This window comes from Euprymna scolopes, unplaced genomic scaffold, assembly GCF_053919585.1.
Source record: "Euprymna scolopes isolate OS-2025 unplaced genomic scaffold, ASM5391958v1 sca1, whole genome shotgun sequence".
Classification (NCBI taxonomy): Eukaryota; Metazoa; Mollusca; class Cephalopoda; order Sepiida; family Sepiolidae; genus Euprymna; species Euprymna scolopes.
In genome coordinates, this window is record NW_027633102.1 from 2,303,197 (window position 1) to 2,315,696 (window position 12,500).

Below are 12,500 nucleotides of genomic sequence, written 5' to 3' on the forward strand. Positions count from 1 at the left end.
GGACGAGCCGATTCCACGGACATGGTCCTTTACGAAGAAGAGAGAACTCTTCCCGGGGCTCCCGGCGACGTCTCCGGGCTCGCTTGCGTCACCGCGGTTTCGCCCGGGAAGCGACGGGCGCCGCCGACATCGCTGCCGACAGCGTCGCCACCCCCGGGCCCTCTCCGAGTCCGGGTTCGGGAATATTAACCCGATTCCCTTTCGACGGGAGGCCTGGCCGCTTTTTTTTTGTTTGGGCTTTTGATTCGATTCGATTCGATTCGCTTTCCTTTCACTTTCATAACGGATCCGGCGCCTTTCGGGAAGACTTTCGCCCGCGTCTTAGGACCGACTGACCCGTGCTCGACCGCCGTTGGCACGGAACCCTTCTCCACTTCGGTCTTCGAAGGTCTCGTTCGAATATTTGCTACTACCACCGAGATCTGCACCCGCGGTCGGCTCCACCCGGGCTCGCGCCCTAGGCTTCCGTGCTCGCCGCGGCGCCCTCCTACTCGTCGCGGCATCGTTTCGGCGCGAAAGTTCATCGCTCCTCGCCGCGACGGTCCGGCATCGGTCCGTCGCTCCAGCGCCATCCATTTTCGGGGCCGGTCGATTCGGCAGGTGAGTTGTTACACACTCCTTAGCGGATTCCGACTTCCGTGGCCACCGTCCTGCTGTCTATATCGACCGACACCCTTTCGGGGATCTCATGGGCGTCGCGTTAGGCACCTTAGCCGGACGTTTGGTTCATCCCACAGCGCCAGTTCTGCTTACCAAAAGTGGCCCACTTGGCACTCGCATTCGAGGTGACCAACCGCCCAGCGAAGCGTGCTGGCGGCGGCGGCCGGATGGGTCGGCTCCGTCGTTCGGGAGAGTCGGCCCGTTCCACCCGTTCCGAGTTCGAGAGTAGGTCGAGGCCGTGAACGGCCCCGGGGCCTCCAATCGTTCGCTTTACCGGATGGAATTGCGACGATCGAGCGCCAGCTATCCTGAGGGAAACTTCGGAGGGAACCAGCTACTAGACGGCTCGATTGGTCTTTCGCCCCTACACCCGGTTCCGACGATCGATTTGCACGTCAGAGGCGCTTCGGACTTCCACCAGAGTTTCCTCTGGCTTCATCCCGACCGGGCGTGGATCGCCATCTTTCGGGTCCCTGGTCGCTCGCTACGCCAGAGTCGGCCGAGTCGTACTCGGAAAAAGGGGAAACCGACCCGGGGGTGATGCGCCCGCGCGCAGCGCCTAAACTCGACGACAAAATAGGACTAGTTCAAGCCGCGGGATCTCACCGATGGGCGGAAGGAGGATATGGAAGCTGGCGCCCGGCAATTCCCCTTTTTGGAAGATGCGCCGGTCCCCTCTCGGGGAGGAGGGAAAAACAACCGCACGTCAGCCACGAGCCTTCCCTCTCCTATCTCTCTCGGGAAGAGAGAAAAAAGGAAAAGTTGCGGGCACCGCAGCAGCGACGGCGGAAGGCCGAAAACGCCGCGCCGGCGGGATCGGGCACGGCTCGGAGGCGGGTGAGGCGAGGAGAAGACGACGGCACGAGACCGACGACACCCCCCGACGACCCCCGGACGACTTTGCCACGACACCTCTCCCGATCGACGCCCTCCTACACGCTCTCTCGCTTTCGCTTCGCCTTCGGGGTTAGTCAGAGGTGGCCCCTACGACTCGCGAACGGCCAGGACTCCTCGGTCCGTGTTTCAAGACGGGTCGGGTGGGTTGCCGATGCACGTCGCTGACCCGGGGTGGCGGGCGGCTCGAGTAAAAAAGCGTCGCCGAGCGACCTCTCCGGAAACGGAAACGGGCGCGGGCGGGGTTGCCCCCGACAAGAACCCGAAACGTCGGCGAGGTGCGTGACGGCGAGGCCGCGCCAGTCCTATCCCGCCTCTCATCGCGCACGCGCCCGAGACGGTGGGGCGCCTAAGGAGCGACACACAGAGTGCGTCGCCCGCACGCGACTTCCGGCGGGATCAAAACGGACCGGCTCGCCACGTGTAACGGATCGTGTCAGATTTCCTCCGTTCCCGGCAGAAAGGGGCAGTTACGTTCGCGGGCCCGACGGCCGGTGGCCCCCGACTTCACAAGGTGGGAAGACGGGGGTTTTCAGGGTGATGAAACGCCTGCCGCCTACGGAAAAAAACCCGCGTGTTCGACCTGCACGCCGGGAACGGGTCGCGACGACGGACCGGAGGGGAAGTGCGTCCGGTGCCGGCCGCGCGGAGGTCGCGCCGAAGCGCCCGCGCCATGATTACGCCGAGCGATGAGAAGGGGACGGGTGCAGCGGAGTCGCGCGCGGAGGGAGCAGGAGGAAAGAAGAAGCGGCGGCGACGGATGCGGCGGGTTAGGGCCCGGCGGCAGCAGCGATCGAGAGGACGAGTCCCCTCCGTCGCAGCCAACCGACGCAGCCACCTACCGACGCCGCGGTCGTCACCACGTTTCCCTTCCCGCTATCCACGCGGCCCGTCTCCTTCGTCGGCGACGCGGGCACAAAAGCTGGCCCGCGGAGAACGAGTTCCCCGCGGACACGACGAACGACGACCTGTGCCGCGACGGCCTCTCTTTCAAGAACACACATCGAGTTTGGGCTCGAGCCTAGGCAGCACCGGACTGAGTCCCCCCGCGATCGCGGTGAGCGGTCCCACCCGTTTACCCCTGGGCGGTTTCACGTTCTCTTGAACTCTCTCTCCAAAGTTCTTTTCAACTTTCCCTCACGGTACTTGTCGACTATCGGACTCGTCCCGGTATTTAGCCTTGGATGGAGCTTACCACCCGATTTGGGCTGCGTTCCCAAGCAACCCGACTCTCGGATCGAAGGCCGTCGCTCGCCGTCCGCACCGAATGGGCCTGGCACCCGCCGCGGGCGGCCCCGATCGAGGGAACTCCGAACTATGCGAGACGAAAACGAACGGCTGCCTTCGACCCATGCGCCACACGTCCCGAAGCCTTTAACTTGCGACGGGATTCGGCGTTGGGCTTCTCCCGGTTCACTCGCCGTTACTAAGGGAATCCCGGTTGGTTTCTTTTCCTCCGCTTAGCGATATGCTTAAGTTCAGCGGGTCGTCTCGTCCGAGCCGAGGGCGGCGGTTTTTAGTAGAGTGTGGTGTTTGGAGGAGAGGAATCTCGATCGGTACCCTCCGTGTGACGACGGCTGGCCGATATAGCGCCCGTCCGACCGAAAATGAAGAAGCCAACAATTAAAAAAAAAGCGTGGGTCCTCCCCATCCGACGTTGCCTACGACGCGGCCACCTTTTTACGGTGCGACGGCCGTGCTCGTCGCGCTGCTCGAGGCGTCGCTGAGAGACACCTTCATGAGGCAGAGAGCGAGACGAGCAGGCGGCGCTTACGTCGGCAGTCGGTTAGGTCGGTGCTTTTTTTTTTGTTTTGTTCTCCCTTCGGCTGCTTTCGGACAGACTCCTCCTGCTCCTCCTCCACAGTGTTTCTTCACGCGGTCGAAAAGGGAAAAGACTCCGCGGTCTGCCAGCGGGAGACGAAGGAGGAGGCCGGAGAGGGTTTTAAAAAAAAAAAAGACATTGAAAGGAGTCAATTCTTTTTTTATTTTTCTTCCCCCTCGTCACTCGCTCCTGCGACGTCCCGGTTACCACCGTGCCGAGGACCGGGCGGGCACGGGGACGGCAAGATGTCGTTTCGTTAACGGAGAAAGACATGTAACGTTCCGCCTCTCGACCGGACGTGGCCCCGAGACAAGGGATCTCGGGGCCGCAATGTGCGTTCGAGGTGTCGATGTTCACTGAGTCCTGCAATTCGCATCAGTTCTCGCGGCTGGCCGCGCTCTTCATCGACGGACGAGCCGAGTGATCCCCCGTCCAGGGTTCAGCACTTGGGTTTTTTATATTAGTTTTTGTTTATATAGATTTAGTAGTGTGCGAGGAGGTCTGTGCGAGGAGGCGTGACGGCATTGCAATGTCGCGAGTAGTTTGTTTTTAGCTAGCGGCGGTGGCACAGCGGCTGCAAAAAAAACAAAAAACGATAAAGCGGCGACAAGGCAAAGAAGAAGCGGCCATCACTTGCGGTGGGCGAAAAAACAAACAGGTGGTAAGACGCGGAAGCAAGCAAGAAGAGCTGGGGCTTTAAAAACCTCCGCGTCACCACAAATCTATCTCTCGCTCCGCCTTTTATAGGTTTGTTTGCGCGCATTCGAGGCGTTGACGCCGACAGACAGAGGAGGTAGGCCGGAAAACAACAAACCAGTCTCGAACGGGAAAACGGTAATGATCCTTCCGCAGGTTCACCTACGGAAACCTTGTTACGACTTTTACTTCCTCTAAACGATCGGGTTCGGTCGTCTTCTCCAGGCATCGAACGCCGAGGCGTAGATGCACGAGTGTCGTGACGGACACGTCGCGCACTGCCCGGCGGCGTCGTCGGCCAGATCCGAGGACCTCACCGGACCGTTCGATCGGTAGTAGCGACGGGCGGTGTGTACAAAGGGCAGGGACGTGATCGACGCGGGCTGTTGACCCGCGCCTACCGGGAATTCCTCGTTCACGGGGTTGGTTACAGGCCCCGATCCCTATCACGGGAGGTGGTTCAGAGGTTTCCCAACCCTCTCGGGCCGGGGCGAAGTCCCCGCTGATACCTCCAGTGTAGCGCGCGTGCGGCCCCGGACATCTAAGGGCATCACAGACCTGTTATCGCTCCGCCTCGTGTGGCTTTCTGCCACCCGTCCCTCTAAGAAGTGCGTGAGAAAACCGACCCGGACCCGAGCGCCACGGAGGACGCCGAGCCCGCCGTAAAAATCACTGACATCGGCGCACTAGTTAGCAGGCCGGAGTCTCGTTCGTTATCGGAATCAACCAGACGGATCGCTCCACCAACTAAGAACGGCCATGCACCACCACCCACCGAATCGAGAAAGAGCTATCGATCTGTCAATCCTACCGGTGTCCGGACCGGGTGAGTTTTCCCGTGTTGAGTCAAATTAAGCCGCAGGCTCCACTCCTGGTGGTGCCCTTCCGTCAATTCCTTTAAGTTTCAGCTTTGCAACCATACTCCCCCCGGAACCGAACTCTGGTTTCCCGCAGGCTACCCGCCGGGTCATGGAAGCGAACGCCGGCGGATCGCCGGTCGGCATCGTTTACGGTCGGAACTACGACGGTATCTGATCGTCTTCGAACCTCCGACTTTCGCTCTTGATCGAGGAAAACGTGCTTGCCACACGCCATCGCTGCAGTTCGTCTTGCGACGATCCAAGAATTTCACCTCTAACGTCGCAATACGAGTGGCCCCGACCGCTCCCTTCGATCATTGCCTCGCCGTAGACGGAGACCGACAGACGTAGACGAGGCCCTCTTCCATCATTCCATGCTTATCGTATGCAAGCTTGAACAGCCCGCTCTGAGCACTCTAATTTTTTCAAAGTGAACGTACCGGCCGCCGCGGACACTCGGTTAAGAGCACCCTTGGAGGAGAAACCGCCGACCGCAACACGCGCGCAGACAAGACACGAAGCAGGGACTCGGAGCGGACCGGGGGGTTCAAAAAAAAAGAGGAACGCGCGGAAAGGGAGAGGGAGAGAAGCGCGGGGGTCAGAGTGCGGGGATGCGAATGAACACACCCAAACACACACACGTAGCACCCCCCCGTTAGACTACTCCCGGAACCGAACCGACGACCACTTGTTTTTTTTTTTCCCGGATCCCGATCACGACCTCCTCGTCCACCTCGCCGGCAGGACCGCGTGGCGGGTATGCTAGCGGTTGACACCGGCGGAAAGGGCCGGGAATGCGAACGGACGACCAAAGTCAACGACGGACGATGGCGCCGCCGCCCCGGGGCCGCTTGCGCGACCACGAACCCGAGTTCGGACTACGAGCTTTTTAACCGCAACAACTTTAATATACGCTACCGGAGCTGGAATTACCGCGGCTGCTGGCACCAGACTTGCCCTCCGGTTGGTCCTCGTTAACGGATTTGAAGTGTACTCATTCCGATCGCGGGGCCTCGACAGAGTCCCGCGTCGTTATTTTTCGTCACTACCTCCCCGTGCCGGGAGTGGGTAATTTGCGCGCCTGCTGCCTTCCTTGGATGTGGTAGCCGTTTCGCATGCTCCCTCTCCGGAATCGAACCCCGATTCCCCGTTACCCGTAGTAACCACGGTAGGCACTTAACCGACCGTCGACAGTTGATAGGGCGGACCCTCGAGAGACCCGTCGCCGGGCGTGAAAGCTCGTGCGATCGACCAGTGAGTTATCCAGAGTCACCAAAGCGGAGCGCGCCGCCCTATGAGCCCCGCCACCGAACGGACCCGCGAGCGGGAACGCCGACGACGGGAGGACGGAATGACGCGCATCGGTCTCAGTCTAATATGTAGCGCCGCGACCCGGAACGGCCGACGCGGGTGCCAGCGCGCGAGGCGTGGCGACGACGGCGCGCCGACCGATCGCGGCCTGTGTCACATGTATTAGCTCTAGAATTGCCACAGTTATCCATCGCCTCCGAGGAGGAATACGGTCCCGAGGATTAGGTCCGGTTCCTGAGCCATTCGCGGTTTCGCCCGTTCTAATGCGTGGCGTGAACTTACACTTGCATGGCTTAAGCTTTGAGACAAGCATATGACTACTGGCAGGATCAACCAGGTATCGTTGGAATTTGGGACTTTGTTTCGACAGAACGACAGACCGACCGACCGACCGACCGACATAAGACAGACAACTACAACGACGGGCACGTGTTTATTTGTTTTTCGAGGAGGTTCGCCGTCAGTAGAAGCGCGCTGCCCGCGCTGATGGCCTCTTTTTTGTTTCTCCCCTGACTTGGACCGAGACCGAGACTCAAAGAACGAAAGCGACCAACGTCGACAACAACAACGACAACGGCACCCTTGACAGCGATACATACGACAAACGACAAGCAGCACGACGGCAGTGCACACGGACATCGAGGGTCAAGGTGCAGACTGAACTCGCCGAGGTCGTCGTCATCGTGGTCGCCATCGATTCCGTCTCGTCGTCGTCGTCGTCAACGTCCACGTCACAGCCGGCCGAGAAGAGAGAACAGACGACAGCGTCGACAACAACAACATCGACAACGGCACCCTTGACAGCGATACATACGACAAACGACAAACAGCACGACGGCAGTGCACACGGACATCGGAGGTCAAGGTGCAGACTGGAATCGTCGAGGTCGTCGTCATCGTGGTCGCCATCGATGCCGTCTCGTCGTCGTCGTCGTCGTCTTCGTCGTCGTCGTCGTCATCAACGTACCAACCGACCGAGACGAGAGAGCAAGCAACAACGTCGACAACAACAACGACAACGGCACCCTTGACAGCGATACATACGACAAACGACAAACAGCACGACGGCAGTGCACACGGACATCGGAGGTCAAGGTGCAGACTGAACTCGTCGAGGTCGTCGTCATCGTGGTCGCCATCGATGCCGTCTCGTCGTCGTCGTCGTCTCCGTCGTCGTCGTCGTCGTCGCCAACGTCAACGTCAACATCACAGCCGTCATCGGGGAGGAGCTGGACCAGGGCAGCGGCGGCGTAAATTTTCCCGTCACCTTCGTCGTCGCCTTCGTCGACCGACCGACCGACCGGCGTCGTGTTCGTGCTCGGAAAACCGAGGAGAGACAACGTGCACATGGCGCGTTCTCGCAAGCGGCTCCTCGGTCCGATTTTTTTGGGCGGCTTTTTCGAGCTTTTTTTTTTTCTCACCCTTTCGTCCGTGCGACGGCGAACGTTAGGGGAAAAAAAAAAAAAAAAAAAACGACAACAACGCGGCGGACCGGGCGAACAACATCGTCGACACACACGACATTGACGACCGGTCCCCCTTTTCACAATCGCATCGAGATAAAAACGAACGAGTCCGATTCGAGCACCGAGTCGCGAGCGGGAGGACTGTCGGTGCAAGTATCGATCACTGACGTGAGCGCTTCGCCGGACAGAGGATGGCTCATCCGGCAGCCGTGCAAATCGACGGTATGGGAAGAACGAACAAGAAGAGCAACGACTTGATCGGCGGCTTGGGAACTGCGGACGGTGAAAACGGGTTAATCGACTGCGACCACGACTGCTCGATCGATCTTCTTTGGCGCTAACAAAGGTGGAGGTGGCGCAAGAAGGGACTAGCGCTATCACCGTCCACGTATCAGAAGATGCGGCGGCAGACGTCGACGCTTATGCGTTGTCGGACGAGAAGTCGCTGCAGCACGTGTACCGCGAGCGGGACGTCCAAGGTTTTGCCAGACGGAAAGAAATCGGGTGTCAGCGAACGTTCACACGGCTGTGAGATCGGACGCTGACAGGAGTAGGAGGCGGCAGGCAGGCGGCGGTTACGGCGGCGGCGCCTGCTGCTGCTCATCCTCCTGTTTGCTGCGGCGACTTCCAGGACGGGAGAGCATCGAACAACGTACGTATGGTTACAAGGGGATCAGGATCTACATAGTGCATCCCCCGCGGCTATTTTTGTTTGTTTGTTCGCTCGTTCGTTAATTCGTTCGTTCGTTCGTTCGTTCGTTACAATGTACGTTTTTCCGTTCGACGGCGGCAGAGAGCGGCGGCGTTTCTCCCTAATCCGGAGGATTTATCGGTCGCACAGCGATGGGTCGTTCGGCCGATCATCGAAAGATTCGCAGGTAGTGGTTGAATGGCAGAACGGCAGCAACAACAGCGGCGGCTGAGAGCGGCGAACGCTGAGGCGGAAGCAGAAGCTGCAGCAAACGTATCGGCTAAACATGGTGGACATAGATATGGCTGACGACGCGGGTACCACGACGACTATGGAACCAGGAAAAGGAGCCGTTAGTTGTTCCAACATATCGTTCGACACGTCGAGCAGCCCTAGGTCCACGGAGAAGCACACACACGTACCACGTATTATAACCTAACGACGATGAGCGGGCGCACGGTTGGCAGGAACGAAGGCGGCGGATCAAAACAAGTTGGAGCGCGGGGCGACAGCGATAACGGTGACAGCCCTAGGCGGCGGAGATGCCACTTTCTGACGCCTTTGCGACAAGCCCGTAGAGACGTTCCGGACCACCACGAGGCAAAGAGTCGCTGCTCCGACGAACCGACACACCAAAGTGTGCTTCCTACCGAACATGTTTTATAAAACTTTCAAACTGGAAAACCCCAGAAATGGTGTTGGTATTTGTCCAGACCCACCTCCGACACCTGAAAATGGTGGTCAAAAAAAACGTCGATTATACGAAGCGACATTTCTGGTCGGCGATTTTCCAGTTTTACGCCTACTGCCACATGGGGATGTCGGTAGGCGTCGCAAAGTGCCTTCTCGTAGGCTAGGCACACCAGGACTTTGTCATTTTTTTCCCCCTCGACATTCCTGGTCCGGTCTATTCCGATTTTACACCTACCGCCATGTGGGGGTGGCAGTAGGCGTCGAAAAGTGCCTTCTCGACCGCTAGCGACACCACTACTTTATCGAGCTCTGGAGGCCCGCACACCGACCCGGGGGCCGCGGAGTCGACCCCGGGGGCCTCCGCCTCTCGCCGCCGCTCACTTGGACGCCTTCCGCAACCTGTGGTCCCGCTCGGGGCCGCCGGGAGCCTCGCCGACCTGACCGGTGTCGGTAGGCGTCTGGAAGCGCCCGGCCGACCTGGACGAGGTCCCCCTGGCCCCCGGGGGACACCCCTTAGTTGGATGGGGGTGCTGTCCCGGGCACACATGCAACCCGCGGCCGCCTACCGACAGCCCCCGTCGCTCGATCGCTACTCCTTTCCAACATATGTCGGAGAAGCCGGGCGGTTGTGAAACCCCAGAAATGGTGTTGGTATTCGTCCAGACCCACCTCCGACACCTGAAAATGGTGGTCAAAAAAAACGTCGATTATACGAAGCGACATTTCTGGTCGGCGATTTTCCAGTTTTGCGCCTACCGCCATGTGGGGGTGGCAGTAGGCGTCGAAAAGTGCCTTCTCGACCGCTAGCGACACCACTACTTTATCGAGCTCTGGAGGCCCGCACACCGACCCGGGGGCCGCGGAGTCGACCCCGGGGGCCTCCGCCTCTCGCCGCCGCTCACTTGGACGCCTTCCGCAACCTGTGGTCCCGCTCGGGGCCGCCGGGAGCCTCGCCGACCTGACCGGTGTCGGTAGGCGTCTGGAAGCGCCCGGCCGACCTGGACGAGGTCCCCCTGGCCCCCGGGGGACACCCCTTAGTTGGATGGGGGTGCTGTCCCGGGCACACATGCAACCCGCGGCCGCCTACCGACAGCCCCCGTCGCTCGATCGCTACTCCTTTCCAACATATGTCGGAGAAGCCGGGCGGTTGTGAAACCCCAGAAATGGTGTTGGTATTCGTCCAGACCCACCTCCGACACCTGAAAATGGTGGTCAAAAAAAACGTCGATTATACGAAGCGACATTTCTGGTCGGCGATTTTCCAGTTTTGCGCCTACCGCCATGTGGGGGTGGCAGTAGGCGTCGAAAAGTGCCTTCTCGACCGCTAGCGACACCACTACTTTATCGAGCTCTGGAGGCCCGCACACCGACCCGGGGGCCGCGGAGTCGACCCCGGGGGCCTCCGCCTCTCGCCGCCGCTCACTTGGACGCCTTCCGCAACCTGTGGTCCCGCTCGGGGCCGCCGGGAGCCTCGCCGACCTGACCGGTGTCGGTAGGCGTCTGGAAGCGCCCGGCCGACCTGGACGAGGTCCCCCTGGCCCCCGGGGGACACCCCTTAGTTGGATGGGGGTGCTGTCCCGGGCACACATGCAACCCGCGGCCGCCTACCGACAGCCCCCGTCGCTCGATCGCTACTCCTTTCCAACATATGTCGGAGAAGCCGGGCGGTTGTGAAACCCCAGAAATGGTGTTGGTATTCGTCCAGACCCACCTCCGACACCTGAAAATGGTGGTCAAAAAAAACGTCGATTATACGAAGCGACATTTCTGGTCGGCGATTTTCCAGTTTTGCGCCTACCGCCATGTGGGGGTGGCAGTAGGCGTCGAAAAGTGCCTTCTCGACCGCTAGCGACACCACTACTTTATCGAGCTCTGGAGGCCCGCACACCGACCCGGGGGCCGCGGAGTCGACCCCGGGGGCCTCCGCCTCTCGCCGCCGCTCACTTGGACGCCTTCCGCAACCTGTGGTCCCGCTCGGGGCCGCCGGGAGCCTCGCCGACCTGACCGGTGTCGGTAGGCGTCTGGAAGCGCCCGGCCGACCTGGACGAGGTCCCCCTGGCCCCCGGGGGACACCCCTTAGTTGGATGGGGGTGCTGTCCCGGGCACACATGCAACCCGCGGCCGCCTACCGACAGCCCCCGTCGCTCGATCGCTACTCCTTTCCAACATATGTCGGAGAAGCCGGGCGGTTGTGAAACCCCAGAAATGGTGTTGGTATTCGTCCAGACCCACCTCCGACACCTGAAAATGGTGGTCAAAAAAAACGTCGATTATACGAAGCGACATTTCTGGTCGGCGATTTTCCAGTTTTGCGCCTACCGCCATGTGGGGGTGGCAGTAGGCGTCGAAAAGTGCCTTCTCGACCGCTAGCGACACCACTACTTTATCGAGCTCTGGAGGCCCGCACACCGACCCGGGGGCCGCGGAGTCGACCCCGGGGGCCTCCGCCTCTCGCCGCCGCTCACTTGGACGCCTTCCGCAACCTGTGGTCCCGCTCGGGGCCGCCGGGAGCCTCGCCGACCTGACCGGTGTCGGTAGGCGTCTGGAAGCGCCCGGCCGACCTGGACGAGGTCCCCCTGGCCCCCGGGGGACACCCCTTAGTTGGATGGGGGTGCTGTCCCGGGCACACATGCAACCCGCGGCCGCCTACCGACAGCCCCCGTCGCTCGATCGCTACTCCTTTCCAACATATGTCGGAGAAGCCGGGCGGTTGTGAAACCCCAGAAATGGTGTTGGTATTCGTCCAGACCCACCTCCGACACCTGAAAATGGTGGTCAAAAAAAACGTCGATTATACGAAGCGACATTTCTGGTCGGCGATTTTCCAGTTTTGCGCCTACCGCCATGTGGGGGTGGCAGTAGGCGTCGAAAAGTGCCTTCTCGACCGCTAGCGACACCACTACTTTATCGAGCTCTGGAGGCCCGCACACCGACCCGGGGGCCGCGGAGTCGACCCCGGGGGCCTCCGCCTCTCGCCGCCGCTCACTTGGACGCCTTCCGCAACCTGTGGTCCCGCTCGGGGCCGCCGGGAGCCTCGCCGACCTGACCGGTGTCGGTAGGCGTCTGGAAGCGCCCGGCCGACCTGGACGAGGTCCCCCTGGCCCCCGGGGGACACCCCTTAGTTGGATGGGGGTGCTGTCCCGGGCACACATGCAACCCGCGGCCGCCTACCGACAGCCCCCGTCGCTCGATCGCTACTCCTTTCCAACATATGTCGGAGAAGCCGGGCGGTTGTGAAACCCCAGAAATGGTGTTGGTATTCGTCCAGACCCACCTCCGACACCTGAAAATGGTGGTCAAAAAAAACGTCGATTATACGAAGCGACATTTCTGGTCGGCGATTTTCCAGTTTTGCGCCTACCGCCATGTGGGGGTGGCAGTAGGCGTCGAAAAGTGCCTTCTCGACC

General features: G+C 60.6%; 2 non-coding genes and 1 pseudogene across 2 annotated transcripts in view; all 3 read right to left on the reverse strand.

Moving 5' to 3' along the window:
• Nucleotides 1-3,063, reverse strand: part of LOC145273146 (large subunit ribosomal RNA) — a 5,723-nt gene extending 2,660 nt beyond the window's left edge. Inside the window, exon 1 of the ribosomal RNA XR_013866178.1 lies at nucleotides 1-3,063. This exon is cut by the window's left edge and continues 2,660 nt beyond it. This is a non-coding gene — a ribosomal RNA (large subunit ribosomal RNA).
• A 595-nt stretch (nucleotides 3,064-3,658) lies between these two features.
• Nucleotides 3,659-3,816, reverse strand: LOC145273369 (5.8S ribosomal RNA). The gene has a single exon (XR_013866362.1). It is a non-coding gene; the product is annotated as a 5.8S ribosomal RNA (ribosomal RNA).
• Nucleotides 3,817-4,211: 395 nt separating this feature from the next.
• Nucleotides 4,212-6,583, reverse strand: LOC145273416 (small subunit ribosomal RNA; annotated as a pseudogene).
• Nucleotides 6,584-12,500: the final 5,917 nt, after the last annotated feature.